The sequence below is a fragment of the Channa argus genome, chromosome 1, assembly GCF_033026475.1.
Source record: "Channa argus isolate prfri chromosome 1, Channa argus male v1.0, whole genome shotgun sequence".
Classification (NCBI taxonomy): Eukaryota; Metazoa; Chordata; class Actinopteri; order Anabantiformes; family Channidae; genus Channa; species Channa argus.
In genome coordinates this window covers 2,592,260-2,608,907 of record NC_090197.1, presented here as the reverse complement: position 1 = coordinate 2,608,907, position 16,648 = coordinate 2,592,260, and the positions used below count along the sequence as shown (strand labels likewise).

The window sequence follows — 16,648 nt, the reverse complement described above, 5'->3', positions numbered from 1 at the left end:
CACTGTTAGACACTTTTCTCCTTTTGAACACCGTTAATTTAACTCTGGAGGATTTGGACGGAGCCTATCCCGTCGGGCTTTTCCACAACCAGCCACATTGGTCCTCGTCAGGTCCCAGTCTTGGTTGCCAACCTAGCTTTTCCACATGTGACTTCTTTACATTAATTTCCTAGGATTATACTGGCAGTGGCCCAGTTGGTCAATTCGTTATATCGAGCGCTTTTCGCATGTCACAACTCTTATTCCATTTCTTTAATTTCACTTCTTTAATTCTACTTCTTCTTTTAATTAAAATTTTTCCTTTTGCATTTGTCCCTTTTCTCCAAAGCATAAACCAATTCCTTCCCTTTTATTTAGTTGATCCAATGTTGCAGACTTTTGTTAAAAAGGTGCCTGCTTACCTTTTGTGGCTGCTTACCAGCTAGGGAAGTTATCAGGTCAGGCTTTGTTCCTCCCTCAGGGAAAACTCCCAGTCCTTCTCTGGATCACGTCGGGGTCACCAAATTGTCGCCTGCTCAAAATCAGGAGAGGACTACGACTGTCTTTTAAGATGCTTTATTCTATGATAACAATTTTAATACTATAATCTAATTAATACAAGGTACAAATGCAAAATGTACGGAGCTCCGGGTCAGAGTTCTCTTCCTTATAAAACAACACACAGTGTCAGGGCAGAAGTCTGACCGAGAGTGTGTCTCTTTCCAGGTTTTCTTCCTTATCAGGAGATGTAAACATGAAGAGTTGTTTCTGTTCTTCAGTGGCCCCCTGGTCTTTCATCTGCAAGACAACTCACATACATTCTTCACCTTATATCTCACACTCACACACTCACTGTGCTCAGGTTTACTAATGTTTATACAACGTTCTACTCATGTTATATTCTACACACTTCACTACGCTATAATAAGACATCTTACATATGAAACTACATTATTAATACAAGTAAAACAAAAATTATAAGGCATATTCAAGTGATATTCCCCACAAGGTCAAAGGCTGTGATGTCCCACATCATATATTCATGGAGTTAGGAGCAACAACACAACTCTGCTCCACACTAACCACACAAGTCGAGCGTCCACATCAGAGTGGTCATTATTCTCCTACTTCTACCGGAGGCAGGATCACAGTCTGTGCATCCTGCCCATTCTTTTTCTCTTTCTTTGCTGTTAGTGCTGAAGTTCTAATTAGGAAAACACAAACACTCAGGGTGGACAGTATGGATGACTTGGTGCAAGAGTGAACACATTTTCTTCATCATCAACACAAACCTGACACCAACCTAAATGATTGGCAGTAATGAAAGAACCATCCAAATGTTTCTCTTAAGTCCAAGTATCAATGGTGCAGAGTGTGTGTGATGGTGAACAGAGGGAACTTTGATTTCAGCAGCTGATCTTCAGTCAGCAGAGTTTCTGTCCACAGGAGACACTCTCACACCTACACACTGCACAGAGACAACGAGGAACCAGACCAGATCCAGAACCCAGGATACAGATGTTCAGTAAATGTGGTGTTGAAGGTGTGGAGGTGGATCAGTTTGTCAGAGGAGACACTGTAGAAGGACAGAGAGCCAGCAGGACAGTCCACATACACTGCTACTCTGTTAGAGAAAGAGGACGAGGAGATGGGTGTTGTTATGTTATTGTGGCTGACAGAGAAACCATGATCAGAGCAGATCAGACTCCAGGACTGATTGTTCCATCCAAACAAACAGTCATAACTGTTTCCTTTCCTTCTGATTCCTCTGTAACTCACTGATATAGAAACTGTTTCTCTCCACTCGACCTCCCAGTAACAGCGACCAGTCAGAACATTTCTACACAGCAGCTGAGGATATAAGTCAAATCTGTCTGGATGATCAGGATATGACTGATCCTCCAACACATGTGTCACCTTCCTGTTGTTGTCAGACAGTTGTAGGTTTCCGTTTACTGTGTTTGGGTCCAGTTCCAGTTCACAGGCATCTGATGGAGAGAACAAGACACAAACAGAATGAAATGGATCAATGAAATCCACATCATACACACATTAGACACAAGTCAACTCTGGAACACCTGTGTTTTTTTCCATTTGAAGTCTATTTTTCTCCTCCTGGTCTTTAGTGAAGCTTAATCTTTAAACACAGGTGTTTCAATGTGTTTTAAAGCTGTTGCAAACTTTTTCCTGGTGTCTGTATTAGTGTTGTCAATAGTATTGATTTATCAATACATGTCTATACTGAATATTTGAAAAAGTTTCAATATACACGCAGGTCAGCACCAGTGCTCTCACACAGACGACCCAAACATTCATGTGTCCTCCTCACAGAGCCTGAAGTTAAACCTCCTTCCTTTATAGACCAAATGAACTGCAGCTAAAAACTCACCTCTTCAGTCTTTGACTGAATCAACTTAGTCTGAATGTGGCTAATGAGGATTCTGTCCACATGTTCTCCACCACATACTCTGCTACAAGCCACCTTAGCTCTGATTTATTAAACACACTGAGAAGAAAGTGAGGGGTCCTTGAACACCACCTCCATTGGTCAAACCTGTGAAGTACTAGTTACCGAGCAGCACCTGAAGGTAACAAAACTCTTGTATAAACACACAGTGACAGTCAAAAGACCCAGAAGAAACAAAGTTCACTTTCTGTTGGCTCCACTGTTAATAAAATGTATTTCTTAGTTTTGTTGGATCACTGTGTTCACTTTGTTGTGTTTGTGGATTTAAAATTGATTGATTGAATTCTAACATCTTTCCAGCCACACTGACAAAAAACAGAAGCTAAATCCTGAATGAAACTCTGGAGAAATTCATCTTTGTTCTTCAGTCAAGAAAAGGTTCAAATCTAGTGGAACATGTGCAGCTGTGTTCTCAGGAATCAAACTTAAAACACACTCACACTTCCTCACACCAGGTTTCAGTCTCTGTGGTCCACCATGGTCCAACCTGGAAGAAGAGACAAAGTCAGAATCAGCTTCATCCACCTGCACAGAGAAACAGTGTGAGAGCTGGTGTTGTCTGTCCATCTGTCCATACCTGAGAGTGTCCAGTCTCCAGTGTGGATCCTCCAGTCCAGCAGACAGCAGCTTCACTCCTGAGTCTCCTGGATGATTGTAGCTCAGGTCCAGCTCTCTCAGATGGGAGGGGTTGGAGCTCAGAGCTGAGGCCAGAGAAGCACAACCTTCCTCTGTGATCAGACAACCTGACAGACTAAACACACACACACACACACACACACACACACACACACACACATACACACACAGACACATAAGACATTGACTTTATTCATTTGCTGGAGACCATAAACCATAAACTAAATCTAGGCTATAAAATGTCATGATTCAAATTCATGCTCCACCTTTTTTACCAACTAAACAGCCAACTGTAGAAACTAGAATTAAGGTGGGTCATGGAACCAAGTCAGGTTGTGGACCTGCTCTTTGCCTTTGCAAGGATACTGGAGAGGTCAGAGGAGTTTGCTACACAAGTGAAAACATATTTTCCTGCTTATGATCTGCAGAATCTCATGTGTGTTATAGTAACTAATGTCCATCATTTGTTCCTTTCATTTCTGGCAATAATACAATGACATTGGAGCCTTGTAGTTAGTCCGAAGTAAACGCTCTCCATTAGTTCATCTGTGTCCACTTCAATTATTGATATTTTATTGGTTGTGGGGATTATTCTCTTCAGACCAAACATGTTGGAGTGCAACTGAATTTAGTTAAACAACTTTACTTTAGAAACAAGTCAAGTTTCTGTGGTTAGAACAAAAACATTACCCAGTTGACAATCTGCTGAGTCAGCAAACCTCTTCATCACGATAGCTTGTCAAATGACTGTTTACAAAAATCTGAATCCTGACCTGAGAGTTTCCAGTCTGCAGTGATGTTGCTTCAGTCCAGCAGACAACAGCTTCACTCCTGAATCCTGCAGGTCATTGTTACTCAGGTCCAGTTCTCTCAGACTAGAGGACTGGGAGCTGAGAACTGAGGACAGAGCTTCACAGTTTCTCTCTGAGAGGTTACAGCCACTAAGTCTGAAGTAGATTTTTTGACAGTTCAAACAAAGTTCAGATAAAGAAACACTAAAACAATTTAATGGGTAAATTAAAAAAAAAAGTAGCTTTAAACTTACCTCAGAGTTTCCAGTCTGTGGTGTTGGTTCAATCCATCACACAGCAGGTTCACTCCTGAATCCTGCAGGTCATTGTTACTCAGGTCCAGTTCTCTCAGACTAGAGGACTGGGAGCTGAGAACTGAGGACAGAGCTTCACAGCTTCTCTCTGAGAGGTTACAGTCACTCAGTCTAAAAATAATCCAGTAAAACCAAAGAAACCAGTTACAAACATTAGTTTTCTGTCATGCCAACAACAATCCACTTAATCTGAAATAGTCTAAGTGCACATACAGAGCTTTGTTGGAGGCTTTGACCACTGGCAGCAGCCTCAGAAGAGCCTCCTCTGAAGCAGAGTATTTCTTGAGGTCAAACACGTCCAGATCTTTTTCTGATGACAGTAAGATGAAGACCAGAGCTGACCACTGAGCAGGAGACAGTTTATCTGTGGAGAGACTTCCTGATCTCAGGGACTGTTGGATCTCCTCCACTAGAGAACCATCATTCAGTTCATTCAGACAGTGGAACAGGTTGATGCTTTTCTCTGCAGACAGATTCTCACTGATCTCCTGATTGGTCTGTGATCCACTTCCTGTCTGGGTCAGCAGGCCTCGTAGGAGAGTCTGATTGGTCTGCAGTGAAAGACCGAGAAGGAAGTGGAGGAACAAGTCCAGGTGTCCATTTGGACTCTGTAAGGCCTTGTCCACAGCAGTCTGGTAGAGAGGTTTTGGTTTAGGTTTGTCCCTAAATATAAAAAACCACCACCACCACCACAATGATGTTTCTTTTTCTGACAGCAGATTGACTCCAGAGCTGATGAATGTCCGATGGACATGAAAAGCAGCCAGAAACTCCTGAACACTCAGATGGACGAAGCAGAACACCTTGTCCTGGTACAGTCCTCTCTCCTCTTTAAAGATCTGTGTGAACACTCCTGAGTACACTGAGGCTGCTCTGATATCGATGCCACACTCTGTCAGGTCTGATTCATAGAAGATCAGGTTTCCTTTCTGCAGCTGCTCAAAAGCCAGTTTTCCCAGAGACTCAATCATCTTCCTGCTTTCTGGACTCCAGTGTTGATCTGTCTCAGCTCCTCCATCATACTTGATGTTCTTCAGTTTGGACTGAACCACCAGGAAGTGGATGTACATCTCAGTGAGGGTCTTGGGCAGCTTTCCTCCCTCTCTGGTTTTCAACACATCCTCCAGAACTGTAGCAGTGATCCAGCAGAAGACTGGGATGTGGCACATGATGTGGAGGCTTCGTGATGTCTTGATGTGGGAGATGATTCTCTTGGCCTGCTCCTCATCTCTGAATCTCTTCCTGAAGTACTCCTCCTTCTGTGGGTCAGTGAACCCTCTGACCTCTGTCACCATGTCAACACACTCAGGAGGGATCTGATTGGCTGCTGCAGGTCGTGTGGTTATCCAGAGGCGAGCAGAGGGAAGCAGGTTCCCCCTGATGAGGTTTGTCAGCAGCACATCCACTGAGGTGGACTCTGTAACATCAGTCAGGATCTCATTGTTGTGGAAGTCCAGAGGAAGTCGACACTCATCCAGACCATCAAAGATGAACACAACCTGGAACTCTTCAAACCTGCAGATTCCTGCTTCTTTGGTTTCAGGAAAGAAGTAATGAACAAGTTCCACCAAGCTGAACTTTTTCCCTTTCAGCACATTCAGCTCTCTGAAAGTCAATGGAAATGTGAACTGTATGTCCTGGTTGGCTTTGTCTTCAGCCCAGTCCAGAGTGAACTTAGAGAGTGAAGTGTTAAGACTGTTTTCCCAATGCCAGCCACTCCCTTTGTCATCACTCTTCTGATTGGTTCATCTCTTCCAGGTGAGGCTTTAAAGATGTCTTCTTGTCTGATGGTTGTTTCTGGTCTGTCTGGTTTCCTGGATGCTGTTTCAATCTGTCTGACCTCATGTTCATCATTGACCTCTCCAGTCCCTCCCTCTGTGATGTAGAGCTCTGTGTAGATCTGATTCAGAAGGGTTGGGTTTCCTGCTTTAGCGATCCCCTCAAACACACACTGGAACTTCTTCTTCAGGTTAGACTTGAGTTTACCTCGACACACTGCAGCATGAAATCCTGAATGAACAAAGAAGAAATGAAATCAGTTAGTGGATCCTTCAGAAAATCAGAGAATCTGAACATTTAAGTGTCTGTAGAGTTTTTCTTCCTCCATCAGTTTTATCATCAGTGGAGGACAAACAGCCTCTGATCTGATACAGATGTGTGCAGCATATTTACAGCAGAGTTTGGAAATGGAAACCTCTCTCCTGCTGTTTCCATTTCATCTTTCCATCATGTGAAATCTGTTCAAATCCTCTTACTGCTCTGCAGACAGTCAGCCAGCTCCTCCTGCTTCATTCTCCTCAGGAAGTTCACTGTGATCTTCACAAATGAGTCTCTGCTGCTCCTCCTCTGCTCTTCATCCTCCTCATCCTCCCTCTGACTCTCTAAGCATTCTGGATAATCTGGTCTCAGGACCCTCTGGATCTCCTTCAGCTGGTTCTTCACAAAAGTGACAATGTTGTCCTCCAGCAGCTGGAACAGAATGAGAAGTGAACATTTCATTGAAACTGGTAGAAGACAACATGTGATTCATCTGTGAGTCTGAAGACCTGCTGGTCTGAACACAGCAGCATGGACTCTGTTAGGACCTGAATGGTTGTTGAACATTCAGTCTGGGTTTTATGTAGTTCATAGTCAAAGTGTGATTGGACATGTACAGACCATAAATATGGAGTCCAGGTCTGGTTGATGCTGCTGGGCAAACTGATCACTGTGAACCTCTGACCTCTGCTGCTCAACTCTGGGGAGAAAATAGAAACTTTAAGGAAATGTAATGACTCATAAACAAAGTGAGTAAAAAGTAAGTGTTCATGTGGACACCTGGTGGACACCTTCACTTCAGGACAAATGGGAAACACTGAGTAAAAGTTGCAGTACAGTGGCTGAATGTGGACAGGGTGTATACCTGTATATCCTGCACATATTAAAAGATGTTTCTTGTCTTTTAAGCCTGAAGGTGGTAATTGAAGGACAAAAAGGTCTTGTTTGCTTTACAGGTCAGTTGCATGAACTTCTGAATGTCAGGATTCAGTTTGAAATTCTTACCTTCCATCAGCAGCTTGTTCATCTTTCATGTCAATAGAATGAATCTTAAACCTGTCAGTCTTCATGGAGACCGAGCTGTGTATCATCCTGATATAAACAAGTGACAAAGTATTTGAAAGCTAAAAAAGAGATGATTTCTGACTGAATCTCATTTGCTGTTTTCCTGTTTTTGGTTTGTCGCTGACTCAATACAAAGTGTTTGTGCTGTAAACGTCTGAACTGTGACAACAGTATTTGGAATCAACCTTAATAAACTGCAGATGTTATGTGACACAAACAAGACACTGGATAAAATCCAAGTCTTCAGTTCACTAAAGCTCACATGGACATTGTCCTGTCAGGGTTATGACTAAAGTCGTGTTGCCACCAACAACTGTGAAGGTGATAGAAAGGGAGATGAGCAGCTGGTCAGACTAGATCAGGCTGATCACTGTGAACCTCTGAGCTCTGTTGCTGAACTCTGGAAAGAAAACAGAAACTTTAAAGGACGACTTCACTGATTTTGAACTGGCTTCTTTTGCTTCTAGTTTGTGTAGTAGATGCACATAAATGCCATTAAACTTCCCACTGACTTCCCTTTATCAAAGTTTTCCTCGACTTCTACCTGAAAAACGCCTCTAGATGACATCACTTGGAGGAGCAGATTATGTCATCGTGTTGGTCAAATTATGGAATTTGTAATCATGGTCAACCTGCTTCTCCAGATGACATCATCCAAACACTTAATAATGAAAAAATCCTCTGGGTGATAAAACTCTTTTTTCAGCTGGACACATTCTTGCATTCCTGCAAAAATCACGAGGCCTGTAGAGCAGAGAAACAAGAGGTGCAAAAGCAGCGATTCACTCATTGAAAAGAAACACAACTGCTAAAACCCGTTGTGTCTGATTAGGGTCTTAGACAAACCACTGACATGGACACTGCTGCTCAGTCAGTTATTCAGCAACTCATTACCAGCTCAGTGGTGTAGCTTTACTTGGTGCTCTCCATTTGGCTGTGCCAGTACGCTGGTTATGCAGTAGTGAGGAAAGGTCTTTGAAACGAGTGCAGGTGGCAGGTGACCACTGATGAGAAGCTTCCTTGTTGATCATATCTTTCCTTTTGAGTTACATTAATATTATTTGTAGGAAATAGTCCCAAAGATCACAAAGATGTGATTCTATTGGCAACTGATTCCATCCTGATTTTAGTTAATGAAAGTGAATTAGATGCTCTGCACTTATATAGAGATTCTCTATCTACTGGGACCCAAAGCACTTTACACTGCTGCTTATTCACCCATTCACACTCATAATCACACACTGATGGGGGAGCTGCTATGCAGCTGACCTGAACTCACCAGGAGCAACTAAGTGTCAAGGACACTTCAACATGTGACAGGAGGAGCTGGGAATCAAACCAACAACCCTGGGATTGTTGGACAACTGCTCTACCTCCTGTGCCACAGTCGCCCTTAGCTCAGCAGAAGATTTCTATTTCATTATCTTATATGTCACAGGTTCTGTTTATGATATTTTGCTTGCATGTCTCTCAGATTTCCTGTGTTCTTGTATTGACTTTGACTTGGACTCAGGTTGGCAAAAGCAGCATGTGCTGTTTCATGTGCTGCTTTATTTAACAAAATGTAACAAAAACTATGAAGCTCGGGACCAAGAGAAGTCTTCTAATCTTAGAGTCTTGAGTCTGACAATAACTAAAACATTTCTTACCTTCCATGAGCAGGTTGTTCATCTTTAAAGTTAATAATGCGACTTGCAGACCAGTCACTCTTCATAGAGATACAGCTGGGTTCAGCAGAGTCTGGTCTCTGCTTCTCCATCCTGATTTAAACAAACAAGAGACAAATAAAAAGTAGTTGGAAGCTGAAAGCAGATGAATTGTGAGCAGACTGTCAGCAGCTGAAATGTTAGAAGCAGATAGAAAGTCAGTAAGAAGACATTGGATGAGGAACGTTCTCCTGTTCATCAACATGGAATCTGATGAAAGACGCTGTCTCATCTTAGTTGCTTAGTTGACTAATCAGTGGTTGGCTCTTTGTTAACTAAGACAGTTAGTAGTTGATGATTAGTTCTTCTAAGCTGTTATTGAGGAGCTGAGTGGCAGATGTGACAGTGAGTGGGAATAATGATGGTGGACTGATTTGACATGGACAAGAGTCATGGACAGTTAGAGATCCTCATCTCACCTCTGGTCTTTGGTCTGGCTCTCATGTCCCCCACACAGAGTGGTTTTAGAGGGAGGGACTCCCTCCTCTCTGTCCTCACACTGATTCATAGCAGAGTCCACACCTGCTGGGAGCTGAGCTCAGTCTTTACAGCAACAACACTGACAATGTTCCCTTGAAGCTGCTCAGCTGCTGAATTCACATCCAGTCACAGAGACTTTGGAGCTTCAGCTGGAAACACACAAAAGATCAGAGAGAAATGAAGAATGTAAAGTTTTATTGAACATCCTTCAAATTAGACCTTGTTATTATTCATCAAGTCTTGTGGACTATTTTCCTGTTATTTGTGCTAATTATTGTGATCAGGTCAGTGACTGTTGACATCTGTTGGTGCTGCTCAGCAGCGACTCAGGCTCGACACTCGCTCGGCTAACAGGGGATATTCTTACTATTCTTATTATCTATTTTAGTCTGATTAACTGATTGTTTTAATAGTATGAGCTTTGGGAATGGCAGGTCTAATCAAGTTTGTGTTTCTGGGACTGATTATTCTCAGACAGTTCTCAATAATCTGGACAACTTCTAACGGTGGGAGCCAGCTGCTGACCTACAGCTATGATGCTCTGCTGGCACTCTGCCCAGTGACGTACCAGCCTTTGGTTAGAGGAGAGCAGGCCACGAGGAGTCAGAGAGATTGGTGGAGGGGAAAGAGAGGAAGAATCAGACATCATCTCAGAAGAGGAAATAAACCACTGATGCCTTCTACTTTGCTTAGACACATACACTTCCTGAAGAGGAAAGTGGATGAACTCTGAACCCTATGAATACTGTGCTTTTTTTTGTCGCTTCAATAAATAGGGTATTGTTGTTGCTGTTGACTTTGATATGGCTGATTTGGTGAATGGATGTGATTGAAATAACAGTGATTAAACCTCATGGGGTCTGAAGTGTGTAGTTCTCCATCAGCATCCTCAAAGCAAATACTGCATCTGTTGTTCTCTTTCTAGGCATGAAACCATATTGCTGCTCACATTTTGCTCCACTACTCTTTCCCACAACTTCATTGTTTGGCTCATCAGCTTTATTCCTCTGTAGTTGCCACAGCTCTGCACATCTCCCTTGTTCTTAAAAATGGGCACCAGTACACTTCTCCTCCAGTCCTCAGCATCCTCTCACTCTCCAAGATCTTGTTAAACAAACTAGTCAGAAACTCTACTGCCACCTCTCCTAGACACTTCCATACCTCCACAGGTTTGTCATTAGCACCAACTGCCTTTCCACTCTTCATCCTCTTCAATGTCCTCTTCACTTCACTCTTAATAATCTTTGCTGCTTCCTGCTCCACACCAGTCACCTCTTCTACTCTTCGTTCTATTTCATTTTCCTTATACATCAACTCTTCAAAGTTCTCCTTCCATCTTCCCATCACACTCCTGGCACCTGTCAATACATTTCCATCCTTATCTTTAATCACACTAACCTGCTGCACATCCTTCCCATCTCCATCTCTTTGTCTGGCCAACCTGTACAAATCCACCTGTCCCTCTTTAGTGTCCAACCTAACATACAAGTCCTCATATGCTCTTTGTTTGGCCTTTGCCACCTCTATCTTCACCTTACGCTGTATCTCCCTGTACTCCTGTCTACTTTCCTCTTTCCAGATGACACACCGAGTAGACTCCTACCTGTCTCCCTGATCACATTAGCTGTAGTGGTCCAGTCATCTGGAAGCACCTCCAAACCACCCAGAGTCTGTCTCAGCTCCTCCCTGAAAACTACACAACATTCTTCCTATTTCAACTTCCACCACCTCTTGTACGTCACCCTATGTTCCTGCCTCTTCTGGAAGAAAGTGTTCACTACAGCCATTTCCATCCTCATGGCAAAGTCAAACACCATCTGTCCTTCTGTGTTCCTGTCCTGAAGACCAAACCTGCCCATAACAGTCTCATCACCTCTGTTCCCTTCACCTACTTGTCCATTGAAATCTGCACCAATCACCACTCTCTCATCTCTGGAGATGTTCTGCATCATTTCATCTAACTCACTACAGAATTTCTCGTTCTCTTCTAAATCACATCCTACCTGTGGGGCATAACCACTCACAACATTGAACATCACCCATTCAATTTCCAGCTTCAGACTCATCAACCTGTCTGATACTCTAATCACCTCTAGAACATTCCTCATAAATTCCTCTTTCAGGATAATTCCTACTCCACCTGCTCCATTTCTCCTCCTATCTGACCCATGGTAGAACAGCTTGATCCCTGCTCCTAAGCTTCTAGCTTTGCTACCTTTCCACCTGGTCTTCTGGACACACAGTATGTCCACCTTTCTTCTCTGCATCATGTCAACAAACTTTCTATGCTTCCCTGTCAGAGTCCCAACATTCAAGTCCCTACAGTCAGTCCTACATTCTTAGCTTTCCTCTTCTCTCTCTGCCTACAGACATTCCTTCATCCTCTTCTTATTTATTCAGAGTAACAGGCCTAAACATTCTATTAATTAGTGAGTAGCTGTTTTTTCATTTGCCTATTTTAGCTTTAATACTGGAGGAAGTGATAAGTTAATATCTCTTTCTTCTTCTTCGTGGATTCAATATTTTAAATATTGAATTAGATGCTGTCGATAACAAGGAAACAACACAAAGAAAAAGGGGAAATGAGGGGAATGAGAAACCATCTGCTGGCGCAATTCTATTTAAATAACTTTACTTTAAACACGGATCGTTGGGTAAAGACAACACTTGTGCTTGATCAGAAACATTTGTGCGTAATACAAAACCAATATGGTGGAGATTAAACTGTCAGCACCACTTGTTATCTGATCTCTGCTCAACACAAACAGCAGCTTTTCACACAGACAAACCTTCAACTTGTGATTTTTACAGTCCATCAAACTGCAGCTGAGAATCTTTTACACACTGAAATTGTCACTTACCAAAGATTCACTCGGAGAAAAGATCTGAGCCACAACACGGACAAAGAGAAAGTAAAAACTAACTACAGGAAACAGGAAGTAACCAGGAAGCTTGTTCAGAGCAAATAACCGACTATTTACTACTTCCTAGTTACTATATAGGATATTAAATATTTAGTGAACTATAAAGTCTTTTTTTTCTTTGACACTAACCAAAAATGAACTCGGTGCAGTTAATTACAGGGTTTCTGACCTCAGAGATGTTTTTTTTTCTGGTTAGGCTGAAAAAGGTTTGAAATTTTAAGGTTCCAGACAAAGCACACAGCAAGTATATATGTGTTTAAGGTTGTAATGTAGTAAATGTAGGTTTTGTACAATATTTTACAGTAAAAAATAAATAATAAAAGCTGATCTGAAATATGAATTTATCTTATTAGTAAAATTCAGTTCCAGTTTTACCTGTAGTTTTACCTGTGTATAAATACACGATCTGAGTATTTCATCCATAACTATGAAGCAGTAAACGCTGTTCTCCCGGAACCTTCGAGGAGCTGTTGTTTTCCTCCGACATCTTTATGTGTCGGAGCTCCGCTGCTTAGTTTCCTTCTCCTGCTCCATCAGTCAGTTTCTCTGTTAAACACAACATGTCAGTTTGAATGAGTTTCATTTCAATTTTATTCCCCGTTCGGACGTTTATCTTGTCTTTTATTTGATGTTTTCGGGAATAAAACTAATGTGAAAGCAGATAAACTAAAGTCAAACCAACATGTTCCTGTGCTTCACTCCCGGAGCGGTGGAGGGTTTCGGCGGTGTGGACCCTCGGAGCAGCCCGCTGTCAGAGATGGAGACACTGCGGGTGTAAGTTAACGAGCGACTGACGGCGGCGGTGGAGGACATCCTGGGGGTGTTCGGGAAAACTGTGGCCCGGTACCGGGAGCAGCGACAGCTGGACAGCCTGAGGTCCATGGAGGACAAGTGGAACCAGGCAGCAGGTCGGTTTGTGTCCCATAGCATCAGATGTGAGGATTTGCTGCTTTTCTTTGTCATTTGTTAAAATAAATGAAATATCTTTACGTTGTTGATGGTTTATACACAGACACATTGTGAGGGACATTTTCACTCTTAACTTTCAGTTTGCTTTTTGTCCTCTGCTGCCTTCAGGACCTCTGCAGTCTTCTTCATGGATAAAGAACTGCCATGAAGACCCGATCCTGGGGGTCCGGCTGGACCAGACTGATCCAGAATCTGGTGCGTCGGCTGCTCAGACTAAAACAGAAGCTGAGGGTGAGGACTGTGGAGGATCAGAACCAGAGTTTGATCCAGCTGAAGTGGTCAACTCCTCGCTGATCGTTCTTACACTGAGGACAGTGGAGACTACTGACCAGAGGCCGTACTGGTGCTTCACCTGTGACCGGGTCTTCAGCCAGCTGTCCTGCTTCTACAAACCCCCCTGTCAGAGGAGACACCTCATCTCCACTCTCGTCAATCCCACCTGACCACCTAAAAACACGACGGGGATTCTGTAGCTTTGCAAATGAAACAGTCAACATGTGGTGGAGGTTTTCACAGGTCCACTCTTGAGGACAGAGGCTGAGTCTAATTTTACTACTGCAGGTGTCTGGTCTGTGTGTCAGCATGTTTAACACCTGAGTGGATCTGATTGGACCTCGGTGTGTGAGGTGTCAGGTGGGTTTAAGGTGAGAGGAGCATGAACAAGTTCACAGCTCAGCTTTGTTCTGACAGAAGAAGAAAGATTAGTTCACGTGATTTTTCTGCTGTTGATATGAAACAGATCAGAATATTGATCTTTGTCTTTTTATTCTCAGTGCAACAGATGGAAACAGGACTTTAAATTCTTTTTATAATAACTTTGAAGCATAAACCAGTTATTTTAATTACTATGACTTTACATAAATCCTCAGGACATATGTTATATTTTTTATCCACTGGACTGTTTGTTACTTTATTTAAATGATTGATGATTGTTGTAATCTTTGTGTTTTCTCCCTCTTCTGTTGGGGGTTGGAAGGTGGGAGATAGAAACAGATTACTGGGCTTAGTGTTTCTGAAACATGGATGATCTACACTCTGTTCTGGACTGGAGCAGTTGGGATTAGGGGTCTTGCTCGAGGACACCACAGTGTTGCTGATGGGGGAGGATGAGGGGTCTTTTTCACTTACCCACCCATCCTGCTGGGGCTGGTGACTGAAGCAGGGACCTTCCAATCACCAGCTCACTTCTCTCACTGAAATAAGAAGATTTCAGACACAGATTCATGAAGCAGTCTCTTGGTTTGGACTCCCTCTAGTGGCTGAATCGTGATGGTAACTCTGATATCTGGGCAGTTTTTGGGCTCAGTGTTGCTGAAAGTCACTATTAACAGGCTGAATGACAGAGGTCACATACAGTTGTTGTACTGGCTGAGGCCTAATGTTTAGATTGTTACTGTTCACACTAACTAATGAAACAGACCCTGGGACTAAATGAAAATGTAATAATTGTTAAAAGCGAAAACATCAGGTCTTAAAATCAACTTATTAACTGTGACTGAAATAGATGTTTGACCTTCTACAAACAATATTTGCAACAATCTTGCAGTTTCTCCAAGTCATTAAATAGAAAAACTGAATCTTTTAATCTGTTATTCATATAAATACAATTAGAAATCATTTCTTTAAGTACTAAAGTAATTACTGAAGTCTTGCACCACCTGAGTGCTTCTACCTCTGCTCTTATATGTCCCTATGTTCCTGCCTCTTCTGGAAGAAAGTGTCCACATGAAGCCAAAGTCTGCTGGTCAAATCATTGGTTTTACATGTGAATGAGTGAAAGAAATAATGAAACAGTTGAAGTTTTATTGCTGCCATTGTTTTTGTGGTTCAGTCTCATTAAATCAGGTCAACAGACTCATCAACTCTGAGTGAGCAGAATGTGAAGTATGTGATGTTCAACTACAGCATGGACACATTCTGATATGAGTGAGACTTAAAGAAGCTTCATTTGGGGCAGTCACCTGATTTTTGTGTGGTGAAGCGAAGCTTAAAGACAACATGACAAGATGCTTCTGCTTTGAAAGTTGTCTGCTTCGAGTGGAACATCCCTCTTTTTGAAAAACAGTCTTTGTTACCATGTTCATGTTAGTATGTTATTACCATAAGCAAAGTGACTTGATCCTGTTTAAGGTTATTGTTCACACTAAGAGGTTATTTTACTACTTATTTTTCTTCCTGCTCTGATTCCTGCTTTTGTTCAGTAGTGTTTCTCTCTCTGAGCCCAGTCACTGTCTGTTAGACTTTTCACTTTGTCAACAGGTTTCCTCACATCACTTTCAGCTTTGTCTCTGAGGAAAAAGTGGTTGGAAAGCTGCTCTCTGAATCCATCCCTGGGACTAATGATCATATTCAGCTTTTTCCTTCATCTGTTCTTCACTTTCTAAAGAGCAGAGAAGAGGCAGCTGCTCCTTCATGCTGAGATCAAGTTCAAGAAAGTTTGACTCTAAATGTTGAAGCTAGTTTTTCTTCCACCATGTTTGTTCTGTGTGAGGATACAGAGAGCAGCACACACATTCAATCCTCTGAACTGTGACCAGAGCTTTGAACCATGTTTCAATCCTGACTCATTGTTACTGCAGCTCATCACAGACTGGAGATGAAGAGAGTTCATAGAAAGATTTTTCCAAAGAGATTTGGATCATTTTGTCACTGTCCTACATTTTAACACATGATCCTATTAGCTCCTAAAAATGACTCTGATGTCACTGTATTAGAAAGAAAATCTGTCTCACGTTTCTGTCGGCTGTGATCCATCCAACCATTTCCATTGATATTCTTGCTGTGTCTGTGACCATTGTGTCCACAGACCAATCCAGGACTCTTCATGCTGATTCAGCTCGGTGACAAAGTCCTAACAGAAAGTCAATAATCAGTTCTTCTTTCATCATTCAGTTTTTCTGTTCTAGTAACATCATCATGTGACTCTGTTTGAAGGAACATTTGAATCTGTTACAACTTGGAGAAAGAGAAAAGTTGTAACAACCATTGATTGAATGGAACTAAAGTTCATATTTTCTATGAGCAGAATGTATTTGTTGTGTTTCAATAAAATGTAACTGTTTATTTTACATTTCATTGTTCGTGCAGAAACTTTTTGAATCATTCACATCTTTTTCTTTTCTTCATTTAACTGAGATCAGGGCTCCTGGTTATAGTTCATCAAAATTCTCCCATATTCATGTGACTTTTCATTGTCTATAAAAACTGACAGCAGGTCAGAAACACAAGGAACAGATTCATCAAAGATCACACACACACACACACACACACACACACACTC

At 42.1% G+C, this 16,648-nt stretch overlaps 1 pseudogene; it reads right to left on the bottom strand.

Annotated features, from left to right (window-relative positions):
* Positions 1 to 288: 288 nt before the first annotated feature.
* Positions 289 to 11,745, bottom strand: LOC137102237 (NLR family CARD domain-containing protein 3-like; annotated as a pseudogene).
* Positions 11,746 to 16,648: the final 4,903 nt, after the last annotated feature.